The sequence below is a fragment of the Adiantum capillus-veneris genome, chromosome 25 (assembly GCF_014529385.1).
Source record: "Adiantum capillus-veneris isolate H3 chromosome 25, ASM1452938v2, whole genome shotgun sequence".
Lineage (NCBI taxonomy): Eukaryota > Viridiplantae > Streptophyta > Polypodiopsida > Polypodiales > Pteridaceae > Adiantum > Adiantum capillus-veneris.
This window is the reverse complement of record NC_140955.1, coordinates 123,489,505-123,515,194: the sequence shown is the minus strand read 5'-3', so window position 1 is coordinate 123,515,194 and position 25,690 is coordinate 123,489,505. Positions and strand designations below refer to the sequence as shown.

Here is a 25,690-nt window from a genome sequence, read left to right as displayed (position 1 = left end):
GATGTCAGCGATTATGCAATCATTCCTTTCTATGCTCGACAGTGAGCATGGGGATATAGTTGTGCAGGATATGTCTTCCAGCAGACACCTAGAGCAGCTGGTTTGCTCTGAGGTTGCACGACAGATTGATGCATCTTTTGCGGACAGTTAGGAGATGCATGTGGCTGACACGCCTTGTCAGTCAGAGATGCCTATTGCCAGGGATATATATGTTGATGCATGCTCCGTAGAGCTAGCAGGGCCCCCTAGCATTGCATCGGCATTCGGTGGTCTCATGTATGAGATGTTGATCTTGAGACCGGATATCGCAGCTGCAGTGGGAGCATTTGCAGTTGGGGTTGTCAGTCGTTTGTTGACTGATGATGGCATAGTGTACGAGGGAGATATGCAGGTATTGCGTACATACTTGCAATACGTGTGCGGTACGTCTAGTGGTGTATGGACTTACACGGGAGCAGGACAGCCGAATGCACACGATCACAGCCAGCCAGTGGGCATCGGTTGAGAGCGGTTTTCTCTCGCCTTTTGTAGTCTTTAGACTAGGTTCCCTTGCTTAAAGGTACAGTCGCCTTTAAGTGGGAGGTTGTTGGGGTATAGGCGTCTGTGCCTTGCCCGGCCGCCCAGAGTCTGGGCGCCCACTGACTTGTATACCTTATACATAGCATAAGTGTATAGGGGGCTGCTCACTCTTGGAGTCTCCCAACCCACATCGTGTGTGTGTCTCCTTCTCTCTCGCTCACTCTCCGTCTGTGGTGCTCCCCGATCCCCTTCACGATGCAACTGTAAGTCGTGCATGATGACTACATCGAGTTCCACTAGTAGTGTTGTAGCACGTGCTCTTTCGCTCTCTCACATATCCTTGATGTAGGGCATTGACAGCCAGGAGGAGGAGGACTCGCCAAGGGAGGAAGGAACGTTTGTCTGTCTCTCATGCAGAGGTTGTTCGCCTCTTTCTCTCTAGTGCGCATAAGTTGTTCATCTCTCTCTCAATCCGTATGTGCAACAATCGCAAGCAAGCAAAAAATGTGTGTAGGCATGACAGGAGGTGAAGCTAGGTGAGCGATGGAGGCTAGGGGGTGAGTTGCAGAACGATGGAGGCAGGGAGGTACAAAGGAGTTTCGTTTAGGAACTAGCTGCGTGAGGGGAGCCGAATATTTGGCCTTAATTAATTATTTTTTCTAAAGTGGAGCCAGTAGGAGCCAATAGCTAAGTCTTCGAAAACAAAAGTTGGAAATCTCTTCTTATGTACAGTGATGTTTTCCCAAGTGGCATCTTCCTCGGGTCTATCTTTCCACTTGACGAGAACTTGTTGACGATCATGAGTGCATGTTTATAAACTGTGATGACCCAAATCTTTTTGGGCTCGTGAGGCTAAGTAAGTGGCTCAATTATGTCAACCCAAAAATCTGAATCAATAACATTGTCTACCTATCTTAGCTGCTTACATAAACGACTCAAATGTAAAATATGATGAACATGTGAATGTGCTGATAAATCTTCTAAGGATCTGGAATAGACACAATACTTAGATGAAAGCTTAGGTATAGGGCCAGCTTTTAGACTTTTTGAATGCTCCGAAACCTTTAGAAATACCCACTCTCTCTCTCCGTGAAAGAGACTTGTCTGTGTTTCTCATCTTCACACTTTTTGTAATGGTCCTGAGCTTGCTTAACATTGCTCTTAGCACTCCTAAACATATCAAAATGTTCTTTTAAGAAATTCATAGTTGAATGTATACATTCATTGACTAATCCTACGGTAATTGGAAACCGAGGTTGCTAACCATACCACAACTAGTTTGGTACCACAACCCGACATTACAGTGTCCTTTTTGGATCATTTTGTAGAAAATACCAAGGCAAAAATATAATGAATTTCTACTTAGTTGCATAGTGTGTGACTTGGCCCATGGGTATACTAAATAAGAAAAACACTACAAAGCTATTTTGAGAATCACTATTTAACTAACAAGTGATAAAATCACGAGGCCTTCCAGTTAACTAAAATGGGTAGGGAGAAGTCGCCTACGTATCATCATTAAATTTTTACTCCCTCTCACAATTAAACGATTTCAATCCCTAACACAATCACAAGAATCATAAGAAGGTCAAGTAATATCCAAAATTTTCAAAAAGCTTCAAATGCTTTCTCCTCTGCTTGCACCTTCCCAGTGCTGGCTTAGCTTGCCATCACGTACACTATCAACAGACATAGACAATTCTACGTAATAAATTTTTTTATACAACTCCGTGAGAAATCAATAGCTAAGCTATGTCTGAAGTGCTTACAATTGATGTCATCAACCCATCTTGACTCCAGATTTACCGTTACCACCTCCAGTATGGAGATAATATCGACGCAACAACTTTGCTTTTGGTGTGTGCCATGGACGAGCCTCTTGCAATTCAACATGTGTGTGTGTGTGTGTGTGTGTGTGTGTGTGTGTGTGTGTGTGTGTGTGTGTGTGTGTGTGTGTGTGTGTGTGTGTGAGAGAGAGAGAGAGAGAGAGAGAGAGAGAGAGAGAGACCAAGCCACACCATGTATATGCCTTCTGAGCTTGTAGCAGTACATCTCAGATGGTGGCATCTGATCATCGTGCTTGCACAACTACCACTATACTTTGTGGTTCACCTCTATCGCCATGAGGTCCATCATTAAGCCCCTTATCTAGCGCATTCAGACTATGCAAGGCAACTGATGTCCAGCTTTGGTTTCCTTCTTCTGGCCCTACCATCTAGCTAGCAGCCCTTGAGATTGAAGCATTGGCCCTATTACCAACTGATTGGGCTATCATGCTTGCCTTGAAGACCACGATCCATAACCCTTGAACAATCTACCTTGTTGAATTTACTATTTGTTGTGCAGGTTACCGTGCACGCCATCATCTCCTCATCTCATACCTACTATGGCATGGCATCATTGTCTACATATTTGTACGCCACCACCACCATTGGAGTGCATGTACTTATCGCACTTGCTCAAACCACACCATCCATCTCCCCACAAGTTCACATGCGCCAAGGAAACCCCTTATTGAGCACCGCAAAAACACTTCTTTATCAGGGCTCATGTACCACTTTGCTCGATTCCTTAAGGAGATTGCATAGCAAAATATATTTGTCTCGCTAGCTGTGAGCATATTACATTTAGCAATAGCCTTCAACTATTGCATCGCTTATGGTCTTGATGGTGCAAAGGCTAGCTAGTCAAGCTGCTGTAGCGCACTCTATTGATCCACAACTCCACCAACATCCTTGAGGTGTTCTTGCCTGACGTACATTCATAATTAGACCCCAAGCAAGAGAACCAAAAGTGTGGTAGGTAGAGCATGCTTTGCTACAACATATACAAATAGGTTTTTGTAGCTTTGTTCAATATATAAAAGGCGATGCAGTGAAGAGCAAACGCGAGCAAGTGAGAGGGGGCCAAGGGAATTAGTGGAAGCAGAGAGTGTGCAAGATCTCAATGTGCAAAAGCTTTGTAGTTTGAGTCAGCTAATGCAGAGTTGTTGAAGGGAAGTGTTAGGTTTAATGGTGTAATGGAAATGGCCTATGAACTTTGAGAGTAGAGGAATTAGGAAATTAGGTGAAGCACTTTTTGTGAGATTACTATGTGAGCATAGCGGGCGAACTTAATTGATGGTAGCAACATAAACATGGTACTTAGTTAACTTGGCATGAACAATACTTTTGCAAGAGAGAGAGTTTAGAGAACATTTAAATAGTTGAGGACTAGATTCATATGGAGCCGGTCCCCCCTCCAATAGGCATTTGTACTATAGTTTCTCCCATCAAGAGAGACTTGGTACAATACAATCTTTGTGTTCCTTGTGACTTAGGTGATGCAATGAAGATGGAAAGCTTCATGCATCACAAGCATAACATAAACTTTGTAGAAAGAATTAACTATCCCAAGCCTATATCCCAAGGCCTCAAACACCTTCGAAGGTGGTGAGAGCTAGCGGGGAATGAGGATAGGGAAGAGGAAGAAGAAACATTCCATAGGAGAAAGAATTAGTTCTTCACTTATCATCACTCTTCTTGCTAGCATACATAATAACATAGTAATGAAGATGGAGAAGATGGCAAGCTTAAGCATTGAAGCATGTCTCTTGGTTGAATTTGCATTCCATAGCCAAGAGTGTTGGTGTAGGCTCTCACTTCTCACAAGCTTGGAGAAGGAGGTGGAGTTCCTCTAGTTTCACCAAGTGAGAATGAATCCACAAAATGAGTATGTGTGTGTGTGTGTGGTGTATATCCCCCCAGAACCCCCCTTGCTTGCTTAAGGCGTTTTGTAGCTTTTACATATGTTTCAAGCTTATTGGACCCCTCTCGCCCCTAACCAATCACATGCAGCATGCATTCAAGTACATGGGTAGTCTTTGGACAAGTGTCCTCCTTACCCCTTAGAGAGAGAGAGCTTGAAAATATCTAGATATTTGTTGGATGGAACTAGAAGCTCATTGGACCCCTCTTTAGCCCAACCAATAGCATTCCAGCACACCATGTGGTTAAGCATAGGGAGAGTCAGACATGTGTCCCATGTGCCGTTTGAGAAAAGGGATGCCCTTTGGGTGAGTGCAAGATTAAGTCAAAGATTCCCCTAACTTTGGGACTTTCATGCATAGGAAGCTTCTCAAGCACCTTCATCATTAAGTTTGTAGGGTCTCTTTTTGACTCAAGCACCTTACCCCCCCCATGCATGGGAAGCTTCTCAAGCACCTTCCTCTTTAAGTTTGTAGGGTCTCTTTTTGACTCAAGCACCTTACCTCCCATGCATGGGAAGCTTCTCAAGCACCTTCCTCATTAAGTATGGCAAGCACCTCAAGTACCTTAGTCATCAAGCATGACAAGCACCTCAAGCACCTTAGTCATCAAGCACGACAAGCACCTCAAGCACCTAAGTCATCAAGCACGACAAGCACCTCAAGCTTAGGTCGGGTTCCCACCTCAAGCTCAGCCCTAGCTTGCCTAAGTCAAAGGACTTTTAACACTAACCATTGGAGTTCTTTCATGAAGCTAACCCCAAGGTCTTTTAAGATCCATTAGATGCACGTTGCTCTTTGATAGAGTACCTTATTTTGGACCCGTATTGAGATGCAACCATCTCTCCTTTTGGTCCCCTGTTGAGATAAGCCTAGAAGCACTTATTGCACATTGCTCTTTGGTAGACCATCTCCGTTTGGACCCGTATTGAGATGCAACCATCTCTCCTTTTGGTCCCCTGCTGAGATAGGTCTAAAAGCACATGTCTCTATTCTAACTCTTGTTCCCGTTTATCCTCCCACATTAAATGATCAGTTTAATATGAGAAAATCATTTGGGTAAACTAGATATTATATTTTATGACATTACCTGTCTCTTGAAATCATAGTCGTCCTCGTCTATGAGGTAGAGAAGATAAAGCCTAGTCATTAGTCCGTGTTTCTTAGCGGGTAGAGGATCCCTTTTTACCCTTCGACATCATTCCAAGATGGATGACTAATCCATTTGGTGCTTGGGAGACGTACCTGCCGCAAGCATGTCTCTTAGTCCATATCATTCTTCCAAAGTAGAGTGACAAGTTCTACGTGGTGTTTGGGAGACGTTATCACCACAAACATGATTCTAAGCATACATACTACTTAAATTTGTGCACAATAAAAAGAGATCTAGTCTTATAAGACAAAAACATTCTTCATTGAAAATGTACTTTCATATGATTACTTTAAGTCATCAATGTAAGAAATGACAAGGTTCATATTATCCTTAAGGTAGGTTCCTTGCATCCATTTAGCATCTTTAAAAGGATACTTCTTTAACTTAATAAGATATCGTCAGATAATCTTACCATTTCTTAATACCTTGTCTTCATGTCGTAGGATGAACTCAGATTGAAGTACTTGATCTCCGATGTTTGGAGGATCTGCAACCATCTCTCCTTTTAATGGAGCTCCTTTGTAAGGCTTACGTAAGCTCTCATGGAAAACATGGTGCATGGGCCAATGGTTGGGGCAACTTTAATTGATAATTCATCTCATTGATTGACTTAAGAATTTAAAAAGGAACATAGTATCTTTTTTGTTAGTTTAGCATAATACTCTTTGTGGCCCATAGGATTCTTGCCCGTAGTATGCCTTAAACGATCCTTGAGAAACTTTAGCAAGACACAATCATTTTACTTAAAGGCTAAGGCTATTCTGTACTTATTAGCAGCAACCCTTTTTGCCTTTGCTTTGAGATGGATATAACCTCTTTAATCTTTGGAAAAGATTCTTGCGAGTCTCGGCTATATTCATTAGTAGTGAAGATCTTCCCATGTACTTTAAGTAGTAAGGGACTTTTGGATCTTCCCTCTTTATCCTCGAAAGGTGCTTTCCCCAAAGAAGTATGTACAATGTCATTATACGCATACTCCATAAGAGGTAGGTACTTCTCTCATTAATAACGTTGATCCACTTCCATGACATAGGCTTTTAGTAGATCAAGAATAATTAGATTAGTTATTTCACTTTGGTCATCCATTTGTGGATGATAGACCAAAAGAGAAATTTAATCTACTTCCTAGATTCTCAAAGAGACCCTTCTAGAAATTACTGGTCATTCTAGGATTTTTGTCCGACACTATGGATGTTGGAAAGCCATGATACTTGAAAATTTGAGATCTAAAGAGGTTTGCCATTTGATGTGCTGTAATAGTATTTTTGACAGGCATAGAATGTGTTTTCTTGTTAAGCCTGTTGTTTGAAACAATCCAAGTTGCTTCCCTTGATCAATTTTCAACTTTTGGTATACCACGCATTTTGAAACATACTCTTGTATGTTTACTTTTCATGGTAGACCAACAAAAATACATTTCTACTCCTTGAAGAGTAGATTATGGATTCCCTCTTTGCCCCGCATAAGGAGAAGTATGGGATTCATACATGACTTTCGTATTGTATGGGTGAGTAACACATAGCCTATTGCCGTTTGGAAGATAACCATCCTTCAAGGTGAATGGTTCTTTTTTCTTCCCTAATGCAAAGTCTGTAATTACATACTAAAGTTCTTGGTCAGTAGCATACTCATCTATCATAAAAGATAGATAATTGTGAGTTGCTATAGACACCACATTTACCCTTGGTCGTTGTGAAAGTGCATCGACCACTTGATTGTGGTTGCCAACAATGTGAGCAATATGAAATTTAAATTTCAAAAGAAAAATTTTCCACCCCATTTGTTTGTCGGAGAGCTTGGTTTGTGTCATGAAGTTCGTGAGGCTTTGTGATCCATTTGTAGAATGAAATGGAGTCCCCAAGAGATAGTGTTTCCACATGTTTAGGGCATATAGAATAGCTAGTAGCTCTTTTTCGTATTTGCCCAATACTCACTTATCAAACTTGAGTCTTTGACTCTCATATGCTATGGCATGCCCTTCTTGAAGCAAAATAGCTCCAAGGAAATTACCACAAGCATCACATTGGACCTCAAATGGCTTTGGGATATCTAGTAGTGTGAGCACACGTTGAGAGATAAGATTCTCCTTAAGCATCTTCAAAAGCTTCTTGCACTTTTGCAGTCCATGAATACTTAACGTTATTTTTTGTTAAGTCATGTAATGGGCTTGCTATTAGCGAATTTTTTTAATGAAGCATCTATAGTATGCACACATACCTATTAAGCTTTGTACCTCCTGTAGATTCCTTGGATTTGGCCATCCTTCATTATGTCTAACTTTGTTGGATCCATACGGGTGCCATCTTTAGAGATAATGTGACCTAATATTGAATCTCTTGTACAAAAAATTCACTTTTCTTTTGATTAATGAAAAGCTTATTCTCTCTCACAACTTGAAAGATTACCTGTGGAGGTGTCACTTGTACTCTTCAAAGAGAATTTGAATGGCCTGAAGAGTTTTGTCCATTATGAGTTTGAATGCGTTTGGAGCATTTGTCAGGCCAAAACTTGTAAAGTAACAAATAGATCTTCTACCCGCGGCACTGGAAATCTATTTTTGATAGTGATCTTATTTAGTACTCTATAGTCGACACACATGTGATATGTGTCGTCTTTCAAAAGAAATGGTGAACAAAATGGAGAGGAGCTAGACCTCACCATCCCTTTTTCCACCAATTCATGCACTTGCCTCATGATCTCCTCTTGTTGAGCTTGTGAAACTCGATAAGGAGGCTTGTTAGGCACTAAGCTTCCTGGTAGGAGCTCAATTGCATGGTCATCATCCCTCATTTTAGAGATAGCTCACTAGGGATGTCATCAATGAAACATCTTGGTATCCATTTAGGAAATTAGACAATTCTAATTATTCTTGATTCCCTTTATTGAATGAATATGGTGTTCCTCGACTCATTAGCATCTATATACATGCTCTCTTCCCTGTAGGTGAAGTAGATTCTCCGAGGGAAATTCACGTTGAAAGCCATGCGGTTAAACCATGGTGCCCCAACTATAACAATCTCATGTTTGAGAGGGGAGATGAAAAAAATCATTTTTGTCCACATAGCTTTGGACATGAAGCCTTAATTTTCCAATCAAGGAAGTAACTAAGACGTCTTGTCCCTTGATAGCTCCATTGGCTTTCAATGCACCTCCCATCTCGTGGGCTTGTATGCCTAGCTTAGTGGTCAACTCTGTGGATATGAACTTGTGAATTGAACCAGGTTCAAACAAAATAGAGACATCATGCTCTTCCATCTTTCCCTGAGCATAGGAAAGGAGAAATCCTTGGCAATGAGCATCCTCTTTTGGAGCTTCAAACATAGAGGCTCTAGGAGTCTCATTGCATGAAATTCTCTTGGGGCAAGGATGATAACCAAGACCTTGCTCCCGACACTTAAAACATTTGTGGTCCTAAAGAAAAGCTTCTAGCTCTTTAGGAGAGAGTTTATCTTTACCTTTGTAAACTCCCTTCTCCTTGGACTGATTGTTGTTGTTGTTGGAATAGCCTTGGTAAGAATTTTGGGCATTGGTTTTCCTCTTGGAATCACTTTCGTCTTTATTTTCCATGGGCTTGACAGTCCGTCTAGCCCCTTGTTGGAAATTGATGCGCGAAGTAACCATGGTGTGGTGGATTACTTCGCTAATAGAACCAGGCCATTGAGAGTTGACATACTTGGCCATCTCCCGCACATAATTGTTTCTTTTGTATGGAAAAGTCTATCTTTTGAAAGACAGTAGCCTTGAGATGTCAATCCCAAAACTTGTCCACATTTTTGTGGATAGACTCATGAGAGAGAAGCCTCAAATTCCACCGTTCGGTGAGCACTTTGTCCTTTGCATCGCTTGCATGGAATTGCTTCATGATGGAAACTCGTAGAGATTTCCATGTCTTTGGGGCTTCACAGTTGCCATGAAGGCTAGCCCACCATTGATGAGCCAATTCTTGGAAGTTACATGGTGTAGCTTGGAGGACTCCGTGAAGCCCTCATCTCCAAAGGCCGCATCAAATTGTTGGATGAAGGCCAATACTTTATCGGTAGCACCAAAGGTTCCATCATAAGTGAGAAAAGAGATACTCCTTCCGTCCTCTTTGAACTTCTTTAGCTTTTGTGACCTTTGCCATGCAGGATAAGATGGGGGTAAGATTTGCGATGTCCTCCTCTCTTGTATTCTCTAGGAGAATAGCCATAGCTTTCATTGGTAGAGGATCAAGGTGAAGAAGAAGGAGAAGAGGGTGACCTCTTTCTTGCCCTTTTCTTCCTTTGTTTCCTCTCTTCCATTTTGGAGTGACAAGGAGAAGGACTATGGGTTAACCGTTTCCTCTTGGGAGGAGTTGGCGATCGTTTATTCCATCTTTTTTGTGGAGCCACATCTTCGAGGAATTTAGGGATTCGTTACTTTCTTGATCTTTGGATTCCTCCTCTCGTATGGGAGAGAGTCTTTTTTTGGGGGTCTCATCAAGAGGCCTCCTAACCTCTCTCTCCTCTTAGAGAGGAAAGGAAATCCCATAAGCACGAAGTTGTTGAGTAACTTCGGCTTGCAAAGCGGGGTTGCCCATAGCTTGTTGCAACCTAGTGACAAGATAATTAACAAACATGGGGGCATCATCATTAGCACCTTCATGTGCAAAGTCAAAGTTATCAATGTTCATTCTACTCTCTTGGTTATTGTCAGCCATGTTAAATTAAACTTATGTGTTTACTTAGTGTATGCTTTGGAAATTCAAAACCTTAGTTGCTACTCCTCTTAGCCTTTGAAAATAGGCACTTAAGTATCTACACCCACGGTTTGACTTGGTTAATTATAGAGAGTAGTGGAGTGAGTCTAACATAGCGAAGTTCCCGAGGGATAGCTCCTTTTGGACTTATTATGGTTCAATAATGGTAAAGCCGTAGGCAAGTCTAAAAAGACTCCATTATTAAGACTAAAGCTCCCAAGGTATGCACCATATCCCACATAGTGGGCTCAACAAAAGCGATAATAGATCCAAGTCCCACTTACCCTAATATAATTAACAAAACCAACTATTCATAGGCTACTTAAGGACCTCTCTTTTTAAGCAAGAAAAGAGAAACCAAATGCTCTGATACCAATGTAATGGAAATGTCCTATGAACTTTGAGAGTAGCGGAATCAGGGAATTAGGTGAAGCACTTTTGTGAGATTACTATGTGAGCATAGTGGATGAACTTAATTGATGGTAGCAACATAAACATGGTACTTAGTTAACTTGGCATGACCAATACTTTTGCAAGAGAGAGAGTTTAGAGAACATGACAATAGTTGAGGACCGGATTCATATGGAGCTGGTCCCCCCTCCAATAGGTATTTGTATTATGGTTTCTTTCATTAAGAGAGACTTGATACGATACAATCTTTTTGTTCCTTGTGACTTAGGTGATGCAATGAATATTGAAAGCTTCATGCATCACAAGCATAACATAAACTTTGTAGAAAGCATTAACTATCCCAAGCCTTAGTCCCAAGGCCTCAAATACCTTTGAAGGTGGAGAGAGCTAGCGGGGAATCAGGGTAGGGAAGAGGAAGAACAAACATTCCATAGGAGAAAGAAATAGTTTCTCACTTATTATCACTCTTATTGCTAGCATACATAATAGCATAGTAATGAAGATGGAGAAGATGGAAAGGTTAAGCATTAAAGCATGGCTCTTGGTTGGATTTGCATTCCATAGCCAAGAGTGTTGGTGTAGGCTCTCACTTCTCACAATCTTGGAGAAGGAGGTGGAGTTCCTCTACTTTCACCAAGTGAGAATGAATCCACAAAATGATTGTGTGTGTGTGTGTGTGTGTGTGTGTGTGCGTGCGTGGTGTATATCCCCCCCAACACCCCTCTTGCTTTCTTGGGGTTAGCTATAGCTTTTACACATGTTTCAAGCTCATTGGACCCCTCTCCCCCCTAGCCAATCACATGCAGCATGCATTCAAATACATGAGTAGTCTTTGGAAAAGTGTCCTCCTTACCCCTCATAGACAGAGAGGTTAAAAATATCTAGATAATTGTTGGATGGAACTAGAATCTCATTGGACCCCTCTTTAGCCCAACCAATAGCATTCAAGCACACCATGTGGTTAAGCATAGGGAGAGTCATACATGTGTCGCATATGCCCTTTGAGAAAAAGGGTGCCCTTTGTGTGAGTGGAAGATTAAGTCAAAGATTCGCCTAACTTTGGGACTTTCATTCATAGGAAGCTTCTCAAGCACCTTCATCATTAAGTTTGTAGGGTCTCTTTTTGACTCAAGCACCTTACCCCCCCATGCATGGGAAGCTTCTCAAGCACCTTCCTCATTAAGTTTGTAGGGTCTCTTTTTGACTCAAGCACCTTACCCCCCATGCATGGGAAGCTTCTCAAGCACCTTCCTCATTAAGTATGACAAGCACCTCAAGTACCTTAGTCATCAAGCATGACAAGCACCTCAAGCACCTTAGTCATCAAGCACGACAATCACCTCAAGCACCTTACTGATCAAGCACGCACCTTAGTCATCAAGCACGACAAGCACCTCAAGCTCAGCCCTAGCTTGAATAAGGTCAAAGGACTTTTAACACTAACCATTGGAGGTCTTTAATGAAGCTAACCCTAAGGTCTTTTAAGCTCCATTAGATGCATGTTGCTCTTTGATAGTTTACCTTCTTTTGGACCCGTTTTGGGATGCAACCATCTCTCTTTTGGTCCCCTGCTGAGATAAGTCTAGAAGCACTTATTGCACATTGCTCTTTGGTAGACCATCTCCTTTTGGACCCGTATTGAGATGCAGCCATCTCTCCTTTTGGTCCCCCTGTTGAGATAGGTCTAAAAGCACACGTCTCTATTCTCACTCTTGTTCCCGTTTATCCTCCCACATTAAATGATCAGTTTAATATGAGAAAATCATTTCGGTAAGCTAGATATTAGATTTTATGAGAAATGGCCATGTGGCCGATCGCCCATCGCTAATTGCTACTAACCCTAAGTGTACAGCTATACATTTGTATGAGCCACTAACACTAACTATAATGTGTATTGTGCCTTAGTGCATAACATAGAGAAGAAAGAAAGGGGGCATACAGTACGTTGGCTTTCCCCCTTCAGCCTGTGTGTGTGTGTGGATATGGTGGTGTGTGTGTAATTGTGTGCGTGCGTATTCCTCTTCCGTTGTGCTCCCAGCTCCTCCCCTTCATCTAATATCAGAGCGGTTTCATTTCCGAAATCATTTCCACGCGCGCATGCACTTTCAAGAGTGCAAACAGGATTCCGATTTGGCATCGGCAAATTTAGGTTTTTGAGAGCGTTTCCAGCAAGTGTCCTGTCGTTTTACCCCCGTTTCGGAGCTATTCTAGCCATCAGAAACCGCATTTGAGCTACGGTTCAGGAGCTCAAATTTTCTACCCTCTTTTGGTAGTTTTTGTTGCAGAGCTTTCATAGCCAGTTACAGGCAACACTGTTCCAGTCTCTTCCATCTACGAGATCCCATGGCTCATTCAAGAGTGTGTAGCCTCTTTCAGAGTGGTCTCATACACACACATAGAGTGGGACTTTGAAGGCATTGTCTTCTTCGACTATAGCTAATACAGGTACAGGTACATGTACAGGTACATAGAGCGACTTGGCTAGCTTTCTCTCTGCTTCTCGGCCTCGATCTCGGCTTGGCTATGTCATCAACATCATCTCACAGGCTACAGGTTTCAGTGCTTGCAATGCTATGGTTCCAGTGGGAGTAGTTGTTTATGCGTACATGCATATGTTGACACTTTTGACAGTGTTTTAGCTCTTTGGAGAGCGGTTTGACTCCCCGCAGGGATATTTATTTGCATGCACATGCTTTTGACGCCTTTTTTAGCGTCTTGATAGACTTGTACGTCTTTGTGGATACCGCCATTGTACGCTTTTGTGGAGCCATCTTTTGGCTAGTATGGTAGTCCTGGCCATTCGTGAGACTTGTTCCGAAAGATAGCCATTTCTGAGACTTGGTTGTACGTTTTGTTGCATAACCTACGTTGTTGAGGGTCGATAGCATGAGGTTTTCATTGAGCTGGGTTATTCTCAAATATGGAGATACCTTCGGTGATACAGGTAGTTGGAGCATCCCTTACGAGGTCTCGCCATAGGACATGTATAGAGTGGTATAGGTGCTTTTGAAGCCGAGTTGGCGGTTTATGGTCAGTTTGATAATTTATGCGCCTCAATTGATCTCTATACAATGTGCTTTTGAGAGTCATTCCTCTCTTTTATGCTTTGTGAGTGACATACTTAGTCATTTTGTCTCGTATTTTGGTTGATATAATCCCAAATCTAAAGGAGACTCTGACGAAATTTTCCCAAAATCTTTTGGTAGTTTTTTCACCATGTCTACTAGCAAAGACCGTGACATTTATGACATAAATAAGTTTGATGGCACTAATTTTCAGCTTTGGAAGAACCAAATGCATGATGTGCTTGTCCAAAAGAAGCAAAAGTTGCCTATTACCTATGCGGCTAGAACTGAAGATATGCACATGACTCAGTTTCAGTGGGAGGAGCTTGATGAGCTATGCAGACCTACAATTAGACTACACCTTGGTGAGTCGGTATACTTTTCAGTGTTAGAAAGCGAGGCTGCTCATGCTTTATGGCAGAAATTATGCGACACTTACAAAAAAGATACGGCTAGCAATAAGGTTTTCCTGATGCGAAAACTTTTCAACCTTTGTACGAAGGAGGCAGCTAACGTTGCCAGCCATATCAATGATTTTGATTCTCTTTTGGCCCAGATTCGTGCACAGCGCATGACCATTGATGATGAGATGAAAGCAATATTTTTGCTTTGTTCGTTGCCACCCTCTTGGGATATCTTTTGCACACCTGTTAGTAACTCTACTCCTAATGGTACACTAAAGTACGATGATGTTACTAGTGCACTTTTGTCAGAGGATATGCATCGGAAGACCATGACTAGCTCGCATCATGGCAAAGCTCATTATGTGCAAAGGGATGATAAGCAACGTAAGGGATGTTCTTTGCAACATGAGTCTAAGAAAGAGGACAATAGAGATGCATCAAAGGGTAGATCAAAGTCTCGTGGTCGCCGAAATGTTCAATGCCATTATTGTGATAAATTTGGTCACGTAAAGAAGGATTGTTATGCTTGGAAGTGTGACAAAGAGAAGGGTAAAAGTAAAGGCAAAGATTATGATGATAAAGAGGAGAAACCAAAGAGTTCGGTTAAGATTGAATAACTAAACATAGTTCATGATGACAATGATGCGCAAGACATTAATATGTTGGCTGAAAAAAATGATGTCTTTTATGATACACAAGAAACTCTATCTTTGTAGAGTTCTATGCCAGCTGAACTCCTTATTAGTGGTGAAGTATCCCATACATGGATTCTTGATTCGGGTGCTTCTTTGCATGTCACGCCTCATAGGCATTGGTTTACTACATACGAGGAAACCATTGGGCTCTGTTACACTTGGTGACAGTTACTCTTGTGACATTGTTGGCGTAGGTGATATTGCCATGGTTATGGAAAATGGGGTGAAGTTTATCATCCATAATGTGCGTCATGTTCTAACCTTGACATGCAATCTGATTTTGGTTGGACGTCTTGATGACTTGGGTTACAAAGTCACTTTTCATCAGCAGTCTTGGCGTGTTGCAAAGGGTCATCTTATTATAGCCTATGGTTCTAAAATTGGTTCACTTTATCCTCTTTATGTATCTGATAAAAACAATGTTCTTTCTATAACCGAGCTGTCAACCGTTGCTTTGTGGCATAGCCGGTTAGGACATATGTCAAAGAAAGGAATGGAGACACTCTCTCGTTTGGGCCACTTACCGTCTTTGTCAGTTTTTTATTTTCCCTTTTGTGAGCATTGTCAATATGGAAAGCAAACACGGACACATCGTACACATTCTTTTGACAGAGAAAGAAAACCCTTAGAGATTGTACACTGTAGTGCGGATAATGTGTCGTGCTCTCTACAGTGATTACCTGGTTGAGCCAGGGGATATATTGGACCCACAAAGTCCAAGCCCCATCTCTCAAAAGTTAGCCACGCCATCGAGACCTACAGAGGACGGTTGGATTGCTTACTTGGCTTCGGCCCACAGCGCTGGCACACATCACAAACCTTAGAATATGCTATTGCATCCTTAAAAAGGTAGGGCCACCATAGAACACTCTGTAGAATATTCTAGGCCGTGATGTGACCAGGGTAATGGCCACCAGTGGGACCATTGTGGGCATCCTCCAGAATATGCTCCACCTCATGAGGCGAGACACAACGCTTCAGAACACCATCTGGTCCCGATTTGTAGAGCTGGCCCCCAATCAGAGTGAAAGGCCTGGACTTCAACAGCAATCTCCTCTTCTGCAATGAAGAGGCCTTCTCTGGGTACAGCCCAGTACATAGAAATTTTAGGACCTCGCCGTACCATTCCGGGGTTGTATCGATTTTAAAAAGACTGCTATCTGGAAAGTCATCCGCAATCCCGGTAGCTTCTTCACCTGTGTGAATGCGAGAGAGGTGGTCAGCCATTACATGATGCTTACCAGGACGGAGTACCACTTCAAAATAAAACTCTTGGAATAGGAGGAGCCATTGCCATACTCGACTTGCGACCTGTGGCTTATTAAGCAGATAGCGCAAGGCATGGTGATCAGTAATAATTGTGAAGTGGACCCCTAGCAAATAGTGACGAAATTTTTGTAGAGCATACACTATAGCCAAACCTTCCCTCTCTGTGGTGCTATAGTTGCACTCTGCTTTGGTGAGCAGGCGACTTGCATAATGTACAGGGCGATCCAAGTTGAACTCTTTGCTAGGCTGAGTCAGCACAACACCCACAGCCAGCAGACTGGCATCTGTATGCACATGAAAAGTTAGGGCCCAATCCGGGGCAACTAGAATAGGCGCTTCAGTGAGGCGTTTTTTGAGGTATGCAAATGCTTCGGCCTCAGGTGTTGACCACTGGAAGGGAACAACAGCACTGGTGAGCCGGGTCAATGGTTGAGCCACCTGTGCATACATACGTATAAACCTGCGATGATAGCCGGTGTGGCCCACATAGCTCTGAACAACTTTGGGATTTATGGGAGGAGGTAACTTCAAGATAGCCACTATCTTCTCTGGGTCAGGTGCTAAACCTTGAGCAGAGACCACATGGCCCAACAGTGTGCCCTCTGTGACCAAAAAATGACACTTGTTTCGATTGAGCTTCAACCGTGCCTCTCTGCACCCGAGGAAGACTGCAGAGAGCTGAGAAAGATGCTCCTTTAGATTTTCTACGAGGGTCGAACATTGAGCACCCGAGAAGGTGGAAAATTCGTCCATGAATATGCGAAGGTGATCAGTAAGCAGAGGACAAAAGATGAGATATACTATGCGATTGAAAGAAGGTGGTGCATTTTTAAGCCCAAAAGACATTCTAGTGTAGATGAAAATACCCCAGGGAGTCACAAAAGTTGTTTTGATTTGGTCGTCAGGATGTATTCCTAACTGATTGTAGCCGCTGAACCCGTCCATAAAACTATACAGTACATGGCCAGCGACATCTTTGAGAACTCTCTCAGTGAAAGGTGTCGGAAATCCATCAGGGATTGTGACCTTATTCAGAGCCCGCGGTAGTCGATGCAAACTCGAATTTTGTTGGACTACTTCTTTGGGGCAATAACCATAGGGGACAACCATTCTGAGTGCTCTACTGATACAATAATACATGCTTCTTGCATGTTTTCCAACTCGATTTTGACTGCTTCTGCATACTTGGGATTCAGTTTGTAAGCCCCTCCTCTGACCGGCTTAGCCCCCTCAACCAGAGGAATTGTGTGGACTCCTAGCTCTGCTGGGATTCTGCTGGGATTCCTTCCAAATCATGGTAAGACCAGGCAAACACATCCTTGAAAGAGCGCACAAAAGAGATTACCAGGTCGAGTAGAGCGGGGTGATCCCATAACCAAGTGGCTAACAAGATGGGCTGATGGTTGTCTGGGCCGCCTAGGTTGACCTCTCTGACTGGGTCAGGCCGTGCAGTGGGCGAGGATGCGTTAGGGAGAGAAGACCTTGAGGCTGCGTCGGGGAGAGAAGACCTTGCCGCCTCTGTTTGCTTCTGGACATTATGAGCTGGCGTCTGATCAATGTTGAAATCAGCATACTCTTCTTGCAACCATCCTGATGGAAGCTCTGCAAATGGTAAATCCTCAGATACTTCAAAGTGCTCCGGCATGGGTGGAGAGTCACATGGGATAGAGGCTAAGGAAGGAGCTGGGGTGTTGGCCAACTCTTGCAAGGGAGACTTTTTCCCCCTTCTATGGTGGGTTATAGGCTCACCCAGACCGACGGTTTCCATCAAGGGACCCTCTGAAGGATGGGCACCAGAGACCGGTCCACTTGGTTCTGGCTCACTTGGCTGACTGGGATTACTGGCTTCAGGTTTAGCTTCAAGTGTAGGATCAGGGGGAGAGGGTGAATCTATTGGCAAAGGTTGAAGAGAGACTACATAGCATGGCATCGAAGAGATAGCTTCTAACCATTGCAGTAAGTCTTCATCGGACCCATCCGGAGGGACCGGCTGCTCTAAGTCAGGGTTGGACTCTACTGGCACTACTGGCAAAGAGCTATGCTCAACGACCGGATCCATACCTCCTTCGAGATGAATTTGTTGCATTGGAGAGCCAGGAGTATGTATCCACATGGCGTCGGTTCCCAAGTCGTGAAGTGCTTTCGTATGTCGCAACCATGGCCTACCAATCAGCGAGGGATAACCTCCCTCTACCTGGGGAAGATTAACTACCATAAAATCCAAGTTAAAAGTGAAATCTTGTACCTTCAGAGGCACCTTTTTGACTATGCCCATTGGGTAGACTGTTCTCTGATCGGCCAATGTAACAGTGAAAAGAGCAGGTCGGGTAGGCTTTAGACCTAAGGCCATCATAGTGAATTCGGGCATCAAATTGATTCCAGATCCTCCATCAACGATGAAGCCGGATAGCTGGTGCCCAAGAATAGATACAGTGAGGCGAGGACTTTTATAATCGGTGAGTGGAGCAGATGGATAGGAAATTAAGACTCTGAGGGCTGTACAGGGAGGTGCCCGCCACTAGGCCCAGCCCCCGGGTATAGAGACTGAATGACTGACAGGGTGTCACTTCTAAGTGTTGCGTTGAGCCTTAGCATGTCGTATAGTGACACCTGCTGAAAAGTATTTTTCAAGATGGCTTCTACTGTGGGCTTGGCGCCTTCGAACTGGGCTCCCTTTGGGACCTTAATCTGTTCCAAGAAGGCTCCATCAATGTCTGATAACAGGGAAGTTGGTTTGCTGTGAGCAATTTTGAAGGACTCGTCCTTTGGGTCAAATAGACCAGCTTGAGGAAGTGGGGACTGGCGAGGTGGACCTGTGGGCAGACTTAGACCAAGAGCTGCTCTTTGTGCCCGAGTAAGGACACCAGCAGGCTCCTCCACTTGCAGTGGCTTAACCACATGAGTAGCAGGTGATGGTTGAGGCATGGTGTTCACAGTAATCAAGTTTATCTTCGGGAAGGTGAATTCTTGTTGGTTCTGAGTCGAGCTTGAAGACGTGGATGCCCTTTGCGTGGGACAATCCTTACTATAGTGATCCTTCGAATCAGGGCAATGAAGACAAGGAGGGGACCCCTCAAGTAAAGGACACTTGCTCTGATAATGCCCATATTCTCCGTATCTGTAGCAGAGTATGGGCCGATTGGAAGGACGAAACGGGGGACGAGGTGGTTGCTGCATGGAGTTGGAGGCTGAAGTGTAGAAGCTCTGAGGAGTTGAGGTGGCATTAGCATTATAAAAACTTTGAGTCGGGAAAGTACTTGACATACCTTGGATAGTAGGGGTATTGAGCAAAGGTGGCATGTAGTTGGGATGGCTGTAGTGGGAAACCATGTTGGATGCTGGTGCTAACCCCTGTTGGAGAGTAGGACCAAGACTTTGCTGTATTTTGTGCAATCCCTTTATATAGTAGCAATCCTTATCTTCATGACCCGATTTTTCGCAGAAGTGGCAATAAGAGCGAAGGGGACAGTCCTGTGGAGGGTGTCCTAGGGAGCGGCATGAACTACACCATACCATAGCCTTAGTCTCCTGCTGATACCTGAGCTCTTCTAACTCTCTTTTACGTTGACCATAAGCCTCTTGATGTGGAGGCTTCTCCTGTCTGAGAGAGAAGGATCTCTCTTCGTGAAGGGCCCGCTGTAACTTTAGGGCTTCTAGTTCCCTTCTTAAAGAAGTCAAGGGGTCTGATGGACTGTCCATGATTACAGGGGCAGTATCTAACTGAGGAGAGTCAGTGAATTTCCTTCTTGCTCCCTCTATTCTAGTAGCAGTAGCAACAAATTCCTCCAAACTAGCTTCAGGACGGAGACTTTCTTTGAGCTTTTGTTGAGAAGTCTTAGGCACAACCTTCTCTACCCACTTCTTCACCATGAATTCCCCTGGTTGCTGAGGCAACTTGGCGACCAAGGACTTTGTTCTGGTCATGAGCTCTGCAAATGTCTCCTTGGGCTGGAGCAACAGGTTGGCCAACTCATCTAGAATCTTCTCTTGATAATCCCCTGGTCAGAAAGCTTCACAGAACTGCTGTCTTAACATGGTCCAAGTAGTAAAGTGGTTTTCAACAAACTGACTGTACCATTTATCTGCAAGACCATCCAAGGTGGACGGGAAGAGAACCAGGTATGCGTCTTCTCTGTTGAGGCCACGACCTCTGCAAAGAGAGACAAACCTCCGAGCATGGTCGTCTGCATCTTCTGCGGAGAGACCTTTAAAGGTAGGGAACTTGATGTTCACCTTTGCCAGAACACTTGTGAGCTCCTCCATGGCCTCTTGCTCCTGAGTCTCTTGCTCACTAGCTTGCTGTAACAAAATGGGGGAGAGCCTTACCGGAGAAGGTGACCTGGAGGATGTAGAATCGGTTGAAGGAATGGAGGTAGCCGTATGAGTAGGTATGGGTGATGGGGTTAATATGCTTCTACTAGGCACCAAGGGTTGATGCCGTCTGTGGTAGTACTTCAGAGGACTCAGTAGTGCACTTTGACGCTTCAAAGACCTCCTTGTATGTGTCATGCAGTAACCGCCAACCCCACCAAGCTTTGGGCAAGAATACCTTCACTTGGGCAAGACAACCTTCACTTGGATGAACATTGGTCTAGACTCTGCTAGACCAGGGCGAGTGACTAGACCACCTAACCTGGACCAGGACAAGGAAGGACTAGACCAGGGACGAGAAGGACTAGACCAGGACGAGCATTGGGTGACCCAGGGCAAGAGAGGACCAAACCAACAAGGCGAGAGACTAGACCAGCTAGATTAAGCTGTCAAGGGTGAAAATGGCCCAGACCAACAGGCTGCACAGGCGAAGCGAAGAACCCAGCTACTCCACAGAGTGAGACTTCAGTTGAGGTCCCACCATGATCGCCAAAATGAGAGCACATGTAGCGCGGATAATGTGTCGTGCTCTCTACAGTGTGGGTGCCCCTCAGTGCAATGTGCGTGACAATCTCACTCAAACAAACGGAAACTCTCTCAAACAGAATGAAACACAGAAACAATGGATAACAACAGAGACACAACAATGGACCAGAACATGTGGACTCGACTAACTCAAAGAACCATGTACAGACTCTGGCGTGGCAGCACACTCAGCTCTAGCCTAGGACTCACAGGTACAAATGGGGTGTCGAGGCTCAGATGTGCCGGGATGGTGAAGCAGTGCTCCGTGTAAGACCCTCACTAGACGACTACGTACAAGATAATATGAGATAATGATAATGACCCAACCGCTACTACTCATAGATACAATCATAAAGAGCCACCAACGGCCCATAAATGGCAGGCACCTAAGTGTGACCTAGCCACATGTCCACTAGGCCACCATCCGTATCCCTGCCACGTGTCACTGCCCAGAGTGTCCTTCCAGTGTGAACAGACCAGACCAACTGTACTAACTGTAACTGTGTCTTGTGAAAGTGACACTGTAGCCTGCTACATACACACTGATTTATGTGGGCCTATGATTTCTAACTCCCATAGTGATGTATCCTACTATGTTACATTCATTGACGATGCAACACGGCATGTTTGGATCTATGCCATGAAGTCTAAAGATGAGACCTTTTCTTGCTTCAAGAACTTCTTATCGAGTGTTGAAACTCAGTCTGAACAGAAGTTGAAAGCTTTGCGCTCAGAAAACGATGGAGAATATGTCTCCAAAGAGTTTACAGACTTCTGTTAAAGTAGGGGAACTAAGCGTGAGTTTATAGCTCCTTATACCCCTACACAAAATTTTGTTGCAGAATGAATGAATAGGACCATTCAAGAGCGGATTATTTCTATGCTATCACATGCTAATTTACCACAAGCGTATTGGGCTGAAGCATTATACACAACCATTTACTTAATCAATAGATCACCACATGATTCATTACAGTTTTGTGTACCTTTGGAGTTATGGTCAGGGCATAAATTGTCTTATGAAAAACTCTGCACATTTGGCTGTGAAGCTTATGCACATGTACCCAAGGAGTTGAGTGCTAAGCTAGATCCTAGGTCTAGGAAATGCATCTTCATTGGCTATGGTTTAGATGGTCAATTTGGCTATCGTTTATGGGATCCAAAAAGTGGATCAGTGATCCGTAACAGTGATGTTGTCTTTAATTCGACTAAGATGCATAGACAGCCAGTGAAAGAGGTTGAATTCCGGAAAGTGAAATTTTTCGATGTATCACCTCCTGTCCAGACAGTTCCCGAGCCAATTACTACACAGGCTAGTAGAAGTTCTGATCACCTGCGGAGATCTCAAAGAGTCTCACATCCGCCAGAACGTTTTGTTCCAGGCGTGGATTTTGTTTTTCTGACAAATAGTGGTGAGCCTTCTTGTTACAAAGAGGCTATGCTAGCCAACGATAAGGTTCAGTGGGAACATGCTATGAAGAGGGAGATATCCAGTATTGCAAAGAACAAAACATGAGAACTTGTTCCATTTCCAAAAGGTAGGAAAGCAATGCCTTGTAAATAGATTGACAATTACAAAGCTCGTTTAGTGGATAAAGGTTTCAAGCAAGAATATGGTGTCAATCTCCAGGAAATCTTTTCTCCAGTGGTCAAGATGACCACACTAAGAATGTTGCTTGCTTTGGTTGCCACTAAGATATGGGGCTTGATCAAATGGATGTCATTACAGCTTTCTTACATGGTGATCTCGAGGAAGAGATCTATATGCAACAACTTGAAGGGTTTGTGCTAAAGGGCAAGGAACATTTGGTCTGTAAGCTTCTAAAAAGTCTCTATGGCTTGAAGCAATCATCCAAACAATGGTATTTTTGATGCATTTATGCGTTCCCTACGCTATAAGCGCAGTAATGAGGATCCATGTCTTTACATGAAAAGACAACCAAATGGACAGGTTATTATGCTTATCCTTTATGTAGATGACATGCTTATTGCTGGTCATTCCAAGAAGGAAATTCCTGACTTGAAAACCAAGCTGAAAAGTCAATTTGACATGAAAGATTTGGGTGAAGCCAATCACATTTTGGGTATGCACATTACTCGTGACCATAAGAAGAGGTTATTGTACCTTTCTCAAAAAGAGTATGTGCACAAGGTTCTTGATCGTTTCAACATGCAAAAGGGGAAGGCCTTGAGTACTCCATTGCCTCCATATTTGAAACTTAGCAAGAACGATTGTCCCAAATCTACTAAGGAAAAAGCTGCGATGGCTAAGGTTCCTTATGCTTCAGCTTGTGGTAGTCCCATGTATGCCATGGTGGCTACAAGACCTGACATTGCACATGTAGTGGGAGTTGTCAATAGATTTATGTCTAACCCTGGTAAAAAGCATTGGGATGCTGTCAAGTCAATTCTCAGATACTTGAGTGGCACTGCAGATAGACAATTATGCTATGGTCACGGAGAGTCATCCATTCAGGGATTTGTAGACAGTGATTATGAAGGTTGTGTTGACAATTGTAAATCAACAACAGGTTGGATTTATACATTTGCTGGTTTTGCTATTTCTTGGAGATCTATTCTACAAGATTGTACATCCAGTTCTACCACAGAGGCAGAGTATGTTGCATTGAGTGAAGCATGCAAAGAAGCTATTTGGCTTGCTTGCCTAGTGAAAGATCTTGGATTGGAGCAGTGTACACCAGTTCTGTTAGGAAATATGACATAGCTTAGTAGATAATTGAGTAGATTACTTAATGGAGAGAGATAATTTACACACACAAAAGATTATAGAGTAGAGAGAGAGAGAGAGAGAGAGAGAGAGAGAGAGAGAGAGAGAGAGAGAGAGAGAGAGAGAGAGAGAGTACACACGATATACGTGGTTCACCCAATGTGGGCTACGTCCATGGGAAAGCAGCCACTCAATGACTTTAGTACTTCAAAAGAAGAAGTAGGTTACAAAGGGATTATACCCTTTTGGAGCTCCCACCTTGCTTCACTCTCACCACCTCACACCCACCTTGTTGCATCAACTCCACACTGTGAAATGTGTGTAGAAATGGCCTCCTTTTATAGGCCAAAAGGGCTACCCTCTCTCATGAGAGGGAGCCATGTGTAGCCGTCCTTGTGTAGATAGGTCCAAATTGAACCCTCCAATCCGTCGACGTGTGGCCAGGGTGTGGACGCCCTTGAGAAGACAAGTCCACTTTTGAATTCGGCCACCGACCACCGGCCATTGACTTCCAACCACCGACCACCGGTCATTGACTACCGGCCACCGACCATTTTTCGACCACTTTCCGTCCGCCGTCCGACCATAATATTTCGGGACCCTGGCCGTGAAAATTTTTATTTCCGGTAAGTGATTTATTTTTTGACGAGTTATTTTTCTTCACTCGGGATGGCTTCTCCTCATAATGGGGGCCTTAAACATGTGCATTTTTAACACAAAAAATTACAAGGGGTAAATCAGCCTCCATACTTAACAAGTTCTTCATTGTGACAGTCAGAGTGCTATTGACTTGGCTAACAATCCAGTGTTTCATTCCAGAATGAAACACATTGATGTGCGTTACCACTTCAATCGTAAATGCCTGGAGAACAAGATCCTTGATTTAGTGAAGATTCCTACGTCAGAGAACACAGCGAATGCACTCACTAAAAGTCTTTCCAACCATCAATTTCAGCACTGTCGTGAGTTGATGGGCATTGGGTGAAGAGTGGTTCTCTTCCATTATTATGGTCTCCCACATTGGCCATCAAGTGGGAGAAGGTTAGGTTTAATGGCCATGTTGCCGACCACCCATCACTAACTGCTACTACCCCTAAGTGTACACTATACACTTGTATGAGCCACTAACACTAAGTATAATGTGTATTGTGCCTTAGTGCATAATATAGAAAAGAAAGAATGGGGGCATACAATACGTTGGCTCTCCCCCTTCAACCTGTGTGTGTGTGTGGCTATGGTGGTGTGTGTGTGAGTGTGTGCGTGTGTATTCCTCTTCCGCTGTGCTCCCAGCTCCTCCCCTTCAGGAAGCGCATAATCATGAATGTCAAAGAATTGAGCCTTGTGAAGCTGAAATAGGAAAATTGAAGTTTCTCAAGCCTCATGGCTTTAGGCACAATGTGTCACCGTCATCATGAGAGGGACCGTCATTGCGAGAGAGAGAGAGAGAGAGATAGATAGATAGATAGATGGATTGGATTGTTGTCGACGGAGGTCAGATATGACCCATGGGACCAAAAATAGACAAGTTACAAGGTGTTCATCAAAGCAAAATTAAAAGATGACGATACATATCAGTTAAGGACTGAGGGTCCATCAGCAGAGCAAAATGAAAGAGGAAATCAAAACCTAAGGAGGGTCAACTATGGGGAGAGCCAATTTGGGATTTTGAAATTCTTGAATGATGGCTTTACCACCTCAATAGATTGCCCATTTACCTTGTTTGCGGGCTTCGTGTACCTTCTTGAGCTCGTTTGCTTTAACTTTGAGTTGGTTTGTGGTCAATTCTTCAGTAATCCAAAATGTTTTTCCCATGAGGAGGCGGGATTGATGTAGTAGCTTTATCCGTTCTTCTTTAACCTTGAAGGTGAGGATATAATGCTCGGGTGGCACATGCCTGTGTGTGTCGTTAATCCAAGAAATAGTTTCAGGTTTGATGTTGACATGTTGAAGCATGTCATTGAGTTTGGAGATTGCTTCTTTAAGAGTGTCTTCGCTGGTGCACCATGGTGAGTGAAGTCCTCCAATCCTAACCTTAATGCCAAGGGATTCTTATAGTGGGCATTCTTGTAAAACTGATTGTATCTTGGT

The 25,690-nt window shown here is 43.5% G+C and overlaps 1 pseudogene; it reads right to left on the bottom strand.

Annotated features, from left to right (window-relative positions):
- Positions 1 to 1,441: 1,441 nt before the first annotated feature.
- LOC147425579 (uncharacterized) lies at positions 1,442 to 20,241 on the bottom strand (annotated as a pseudogene).
- Between the last annotated feature and the right edge of the window lie 5,449 nt (positions 20,242 to 25,690).